Source organism: Colletes latitarsis, unplaced genomic scaffold (assembly GCF_051014445.1).
Source record: "Colletes latitarsis isolate SP2378_abdomen unplaced genomic scaffold, iyColLati1 scaffold0018, whole genome shotgun sequence".
NCBI classification, from domain to species: domain Eukaryota; kingdom Metazoa; phylum Arthropoda; class Insecta; order Hymenoptera; family Colletidae; genus Colletes; species Colletes latitarsis.
Genome location: NW_027488369.1, coordinates 12,689,831 through 12,696,538, shown reverse-complemented (window position 1 = coordinate 12,696,538; position 6,708 = coordinate 12,689,831).

Genomic DNA, 6,708 nt, shown 5'->3' with positions numbered 1-6,708 from the left:
AAAGTATGAGTCTGATGAGGTCAAATCCCAGACCTATCCCAGACCTAACTTGCGTTATCCTCTAAAATATTGATCGAAACCAGGTTTAATCGACTGTTTCAGTGTGGTACCACATTACTATGTGATCCAAACCAGAAAATAACCCAGGATCTGTTCAAGGAGTATGTGAAGTGTGCGAAAGTATGAGTCTGATGAGGTCAAATCCCAGACCTATCCCAGACCTAACTTGCGTTATCCTCTAAAATATTGATCGAAACCAGGTTTAGTCGACTATTTCAGTGCGGTACCACATTACTACGTGATCCAAACCAGAAAAAACCCAGGATCAGTTCAACAAGTATGTGAAGAATGCGAAAGTATGAGTCTGATGAGTGAGAATCCCAGGGCTAACATAGACCTAACATGCGTTATCCTGTAAAATATTGATCGAAACCAGGTTTAATCGACTGTTTCAGTGTGGTACCACGTTACTACGTGATCCAAACCAGAAAAAACCCAGGATCAGTTCAACAAGTATGTGAAGAATGCGAAAGTATGAGTCTGATGAGTGAAATTCCCAGGGCTAACCTAGACCTAACATGCGTTATCCTCTAAAATATTGATCGAAACCAGGTTTAATCGACTGTTTCAGTGTGGTACCACATTACTATGTGATCCAAACCAGAAAATAACCCAGGATCTGTTCAACGTGTATGTGAAGTGTGCGAAAGTATGAGTCTGATGAGGTCAAATCCCAGACCTATCGCAGACCTAACTTGCGTTATCCTCTAAAATATTGATCGAAACCAGGTTTAATTGACCGTTTCAGTGTGGTACCACATTACTACGTGATTCAAACCAGAAAAAACCCAGGATCAGTTCAACAAGTATGTGAAGAATGCGAATGTATGAGCCTGATGAGGGCAAATCCCAGACCTATCCCAGACCTAACTTGCGTTATCCCCTAAAATATTGATCGAAACCAGGTTTAATTGACCGTTTCAGTGTGGTACCACATTACTACGTGATCCAAACCAGAAAAAACCCAGGATCTGTTCAACGAGTATGAGAAGTGTGCGAAAGTATGAGTCTGATGAGGTCAAATCCCAGACCTACCCCAGACCTAACTTGCGTTATCCTCTAAAATATGGATCGAAACCAGGTTTAATCGACTGTTTCAGTGTGGTACCACATTACTACGTGATCGAAACCAGAAAAAACCCAGGATCAGTTCAAGAAGTACGTGAAAAACGCGAAAGTATGAGCCTGATTAGGGCGATTCCCAGACCTATCCCAGACCTAACTTGCGTTATCTTCTAAAATATTTATCGAAACCAGGATTAATTGACTGTTTCAGCGTGGTACCACATTACTGCGTGATACAATCCGGAAACAGCCCAGGATCTAGCCATGAAGTATGAGAAATATGCGAAAGTATGAGCCCGATGAGGGCAAATCCTAGACCTAACCCAAACCTAACATGCGTTATCCTCTAAAATATTTATCAAGACCAGGTTTAATTGAATGTTTCAGTGTGGTACCACATTACTACGTGATCCTATCCAGAAATAGCCCAGGATCTAGCCATGAAGTATGAGAAATATGCGAAAGAATGAGCCTGATGAGAGTAAATCCCAGACCTAACCTAGACCTAACATGAATTATTCTCTAAAATATTGATCGAAACCAGGTTTAATCGACTGTTTCAGTGTTGTACTTCATTACTACGTTATACAATCCAGATAAAGCCCAGGATCTAGCCATGAAGTATGAGAAATATGCGAAAGTATGAGCCCGATGAGGGCAAATCCTAGACCTAACCCAGACCTAACATGCGTTATCCTCAAAGGTATTGATCGAAACCTGGTTTAATCGACTGTTTCAGTGTGGTACCACATTACAATGTGATCCAAACCAGAAAATAACCCAGGATCTGTTCAATGAGTATGTGAAGTGTGCGAAAGTATGAGTCTGATGAGGGCAAATCCCAGACCTATCCCAGACCTAACTTGCGTTATCCTCTAAAATATTGATCGAAACCAGGTTTAATCGACTGTTTCAGTGTGGTACCACATTACTATGTGATCCAAACCAGAAAATAACCCAGGATCTGTTCAAGGAGTATGTGAAGTGTGCGAAAGTATGAGTCTGATGAGGTCAAATCCCAGACCTATCCCAGACCTAACTTGCGTTATCCTCTAAAATATTGATCGAAACCAGGTTTAGTCGACTATTTCAGTGCGGTACCACATTACTACGTGATCCAAACCAGAAAAAACCCAGGATCAGTTCAACAAGTATGTGAAGAATGCGAAAGTATGAGTCTGATGAGTGAGAATCCCAGGGCTAACATAGACCTAACATGCGTTATCCTGTAAAATATTGATCGAAACCAGGTTTAATCGACTGTTTCAGTGTGGTACCACGTTACTACGTGATCCAAACCAGAAAAAACCCAGGATCAGTTCAACAAGTATGTGAAGAATGCGAAAGTATGAGTCTGATGAGTGAAATTCCCAGGGCTAACCTAGACCTAACATGCGTTATCCTCTAAAATATTGATCGAAACCAGGTTTAATCGACTGTTTCAGTGTGGTACCACATTACTATGTGATCCAAACCAGAAAATAACCCAGGATCTGTTCAACGTGTATGTGAAGTGTGCGAAAGTATGAGTCTGATGAGGTCAAATCCCAGACCTATCGCAGACCTAACTTGCGTTATCCTCTAAAATATTGATCGAAACCAGGTTTAATTGACCGTTTCAGTGTGGTACCACATTACTACGTGATTCAAACCAGAAAAAACCCAGGATCAGTTCAACAAGTATGTGAAGAATGCGAATGTATGAGCCTGATGAGGGCAAATCCCAGACCTATCCCAGACCTAACTTGCGTTATCCCCTAAAATATTGATCGAAACCAGGTTTAATTGACCGTTTCAGTGTGGTACCACATTACTACGTGATCCAAACCAGAAAAAACCCAGGATCTGTTCAACGAGTATGAGAAGTGTGCGAAAGTATGAGTCTGATGAGGTCAAATCCCAGACCTACCCCAGACCTAACTTGCGTTATCCTCTAAAATATGGATCGAAACCAGGTTTAATCGACTGTTTCAGTGTGGTACCACATTACTACGTGATCGAAACCAGAAAAAACCCAGGATCAGTTCAAGAAGTACGTGAAAAACGCGAAAGTATGAGCCTGATTAGGGCGATTCCCAGACCTATCCCAGACCTAACTTGCGTTATCTTCTAAAATATTTATCGAAACCAGGATTAATTGACTGTTTCAGCGTGGTACCACATTACTGCGTGATACAATCCGGAAACAGCCCAGGATCTAGCCATGAAGTATGAGAAATATGCGAAAGTATGAGCCCGATGAGGGCAAATCCTAGACCTAACCCAAACCTAACATGCGTTATCCTCTAAAATATTTATCAAGACCAGGTTTAATTGAATGTTTCAGTGTGGTACCACATTACTACGTGATCCTATCCAGAAATAGCCCAGGATCTAGCCATGAAGTATGAGAAATATGCGAAAGAATGAGCCTGATGAGAGTAAATCCCAGACCTAACCTAGACCTAACATGAATTATTCTCTAAAATATTGATCGAAACCAGGTTTAATCGACTGTTTCAGTGTTGTACTTCATTACTACGTTATACAATCCAGATAAAGCCCAGGATCTAGCCATGAAGTATGAGAAATATGCGAAAGTATGAGCCCGATGAGGGCAAATCCTAGACCTAACCCAGACCTAACATGCGTTATCCTCAAAGGTATTGATCGAAACCTGGTTTAATCGACTGTTTCAGTGTGGTACCACATTACAATGTGATCCAAACCAGAAAATAACCCAGGATCTGTTCAATGAGTATGTGAAGTGTGCGAAAGTATGAGTCTGATGAGGGCAAATCCCAGACCTATCCCAGACCTAACATGCGCTATCCTCTAAAATATTTATCAAAACCAGGTTTAATTGATTGTTTCAGTGTGGTCCCACATTACTACGTGATCCAATCCAGAAAAAGCCCAGGATCTAGCCATCAAGTATCAGTAATATGCGAAAGAATGAGCCTGATGAGAGTAAATCCCAGACCTAACCTAGACCTAACATGAATTATTCTCTAAAATATTGATCGAAACCAGGTTTAATTGACTGTTTCAGTGTGGTCCCACATTACTACGTGATCCAAACCAGAAAAAACCCAGGATCCGTTCAACAAGTATGTGAAGAATGCGAAAGTATGAGTCTGATGAGGTCAAATGCCAGACCTATCCCAGACCTAACTTGCGTTATCCTCTAAAATATTGATCGAAACCTGGTTTAATCGACTGCTTCAGTGTGGGACCACATTACTATGTGATCCAAACCAGAAAATAACCCAGGATCTGTTCAACGAGTATGTGAAGTGTGCGAAAGTATGAGTCTGATGAGGTCAAATCCCAGACCTATCCCAGACCTAACTTGCGTTATCCTCTAAAATATTGATCGAAACCAGGTTTAATCGACTGTTTCAGTGTTGTACTTCATTACTACGTTATACAATCCAGATAAAGCCCAGGATCTAGCCATCAAGTATGAGAAATATGCGAAAGAATGAGCCTGATAAGAGCAAATCCCAGACCTAACCTACACCTAACATGAATTATTCTCTAAAATATTGATCGAAACCAGGTTAAATTGACTGTTTCAGTGTTGTCCCACATTACTACGTGATCCAAACCAGAAAAAACCCAGGATCCGTTCAACAAGTATGTGAAGAATGCGAAAGTATGAGTCTGATGAGTGAAAATCTCAGGCCTAACCTAGACCTAACATGCGTTATCCTCAAAAATATTGATTGAAACCTGGTTTAATCGACAGTTTAAGTGTGGTACCACATTACTATGTGATCCAAACCAGAAAATAACCCAGGATCTGTTCAACGAGTATGTGAAGGGTGCGAAAGTATGAGTCTGATGAGGTCAAATCCCAGACCTATCCCAGACCTAACTTGCGTTATCCTCTAAAATATTGATCGAAACCAGGTTTAATCGACTGTTTCAGTGTGGTACCACATTACTACGTGATCCAAACCTGAAAAAAGCCAGGATCAGTTCAACAAGTACGTGAAAAACGCGAAAGTATGAGCCTGATTAGGGCGAATCTCAGACCTATCCCAGACCTAACTTGCATTATCCTCTAAAATATTGATCGAAACCAGGTTTAATTGACTGTTTCAGCGTGGTACCACATTACTACGTGATGCAATCCAGAAACAGCCCAGGATCTAGCGTTGAAGTATGAGAAAATGCGAAAGTATGAGCCTGATGAGGGCAAATCCAAGACCTAACCCATACCTAACATGCGTAATCCTCTAAAATATTTATCAAGACCAGGTTTAATTGAATGTTTCAGTGTGGTACCACATTACTACGTGATCCAATCCTGAAAAAACCCATGATCTGTTCAAAAAGTATGTGAAAAACGCGAAACTGTGAGCCCGATGAGGGCAAATCTTAGACCTAACCCAGACCTAAGATGCGTTATCCTCTAAAATATTTATCCAGACCAGGTTTCATTGAATGTTTCAGTGTGGTACCACTTTACTACGTGATCCAATCCGGAAATAGCCCAGGATCTAGCCATGAAGTATGAGAAATATGCGAAAGTAAGAGCCGGATGAGGGCAAATCCTAGACCTATCCCAGACGTAACTTGCGTTATCCTCTAAAATATTGATCGAAACCAGGTTTAATTGACCGTTTCAGTGTGGTACCACATTACTACGTGATCCAAACCAGAAAAAACCCAGGATCAGTTCAACAAGTATGTGAAGAATGCGAAAGTATGAGTCTGATGAGTGAAAATCACAGGGCTAACCTAGCCCTAACATGCGTTATCCTCTAAAATATTGATCGGAACCAGGTTTAATCGACTGTTTCAGTGTGGTACCACATTACTACGTGATCCAAACCAGAAAAAACCCAGGATCAGTTCAACAAGTATGTGAAGAATGCGAAAGTATGAGTCTGATGAGTGAAAATCCCAGGGCTATCCTAGACCTAACATGCGTTATCCTCTAAAATATTGATCGAAACCAGGTTTAATTGACTGTTTCAGCGTGGTACCACATTACTACGTGAAACAATCCAGAAACAGCCCAGGATCTAGCCATGAAGTATGAGAAATATGCGAGAGTATGAGCCTGATGAGGGCAAATCCCAGGCCTAACCTAGGCCTAACATGCGTTATCCTCCAAAATATTGATCGAAACCTGGTTTAATCGACTGTATCAGTGTGGTACCACATTACTATGTGATCCAAACCAGAAAATAACCCAGGATCTGTTCAAGGAGTATGTGAAGTGTGCGAAAGTATGAGTCTGATGAGGTCAAATCCCAGACCTATCCCAGACCTAACTTGCGTTATCCTCTAAAATATTGATCGAAACCAGGTTTAATCGACTGTTTCAGGGTGGTACCACATTACTACGTGATCCAAACCAGAAAAATCCCAGGATCCGTTCAACAAGTATGTGAAGAATGCGAAACAATGAGTCTGATGAGTGAAAATCCCAGACCTAACCTAGATCTAACATGCGTTATCCTCTAAAATATTGATCGAAACCTGGTTTAGTCGACAGTTTCAGTGTGGTACCACATTACTACGTGATCCAAACCAGAAAATAACCCAGGATCTGTTCAAGGAGTATGTGAAGTGTGCGAAAGTATGAGT